Below are 1,193 nucleotides of genomic sequence, written 5' to 3'. Positions count from 1 at the left end.
GAGTCCATGCCACTTTGATCAGTAGTTCAGTTCAGATCTTCAAGGCCGTCGTCGTCGTCGTCATCGTCATTTGTTGTTCTTTGTATCGGTCCATCTTCAATAATTTCTTCGGAATCACTCAACTCTTCATATGGCTGTTTGACAACATTCGAACATTTTTCTGAGCCATGACAGTTACAGCACAAACTTGTGCACTTAAGTTCATATTTTCGACAGCCACACTTTTTATTGTTACAGCCTGTTTCACAACTGCAACAAATAGTTTTCAGTAAAATGTCCGGAATCAAATCATTGTCGGTAAAAATTGGCATCATTCCACGATCATGCTGCTTCCAGCCCCAATCCAGTGCTCTCAGTGTGTTACCGAGCCATGTTTGTAGCTGATAGTATGCTCGGTAACAATGCTGTTTTGCTGCGTCTTCGGTTGGCGGAAGTTTTTCTAATTTAAAAGACGATTTAACTGTTGCAGCTTGGTAGTTCTGGAATCGCAATTTATTCAAAGTCATGCTTTCTTTGTTGCATTTGTAAATTGTCTTTATTAATTGCAATCCATTCGTTGCGATGACTTCTTTGTCTGCATCTTTCTGATAAAAAACGTTGGCTAAAGTCGACAAATTTTTAGCAGACAATAATGCTTTTACGGTTGTTTTTTTTCCTTTCCCTGCAAATGCAGATATTGTATCGCATCCAGAAAAACCATGCAAAAAAGCTACAACATTTTTGACAGATTTATGCTTGAAACAGTTTGAGGTGTAAAATAAATCCTTAACATTACCGGAACCGGGTTTTTGAAAATAAATATCGTAATTTTTTGAATTTAACTAATGTAAAAGGACCAAAAGGTCGATGTCTTGACCTACAATGACGACTGTTTGATTATCTTTTGCAATTTCGATCGAAGTATTAACTATGTCAGCATCTGCATCTTCCGTTGCTTGTTTACAAAAAAAACCTTCTGATTGTAGTTTTTGTGATAACGTTTTTATGATTTTGCTCTTGTTTTTTTCGTTCGATAAAATTTCTGCTGCGAAAATGGAATTCTTGTGTGGCTTTGTTAATTGAGTTAATTGTTACTTAATACGGAATTTGTACAGAAAACTAATTTTATTATTATTTTATTATTTTCTTTGTTAATGTAACGAAGTATATCACTTTTATGAAGAATTGAAACCGTAAATTTTTATAAATAATTG

General features: G+C 34.6%; 1 protein-coding gene across 1 annotated transcript in view; it reads left to right on the top strand.

The window, feature by feature from the left end:
* LOC105456130 (acyl-CoA Delta(11) desaturase-like) overlaps positions 1-1,193 on the top strand; it is a 4,952-nt gene that overhangs the window by 813 nt on the left and 2,946 nt on the right. The window lies entirely within an intron of this gene.

The sequence above is a fragment of the Wasmannia auropunctata genome, unplaced genomic scaffold, assembly GCF_000956235.1.
Source record: "Wasmannia auropunctata unplaced genomic scaffold, wasmannia.A_1.0 LD335767.1, whole genome shotgun sequence".
NCBI lineage: Eukaryota > Metazoa > Arthropoda > Insecta > Hymenoptera > Formicidae > Wasmannia > Wasmannia auropunctata.
Note: the sequence above shows the minus strand (reverse complement) of the source record. Positions and strands in the feature narration are given on the sequence as shown.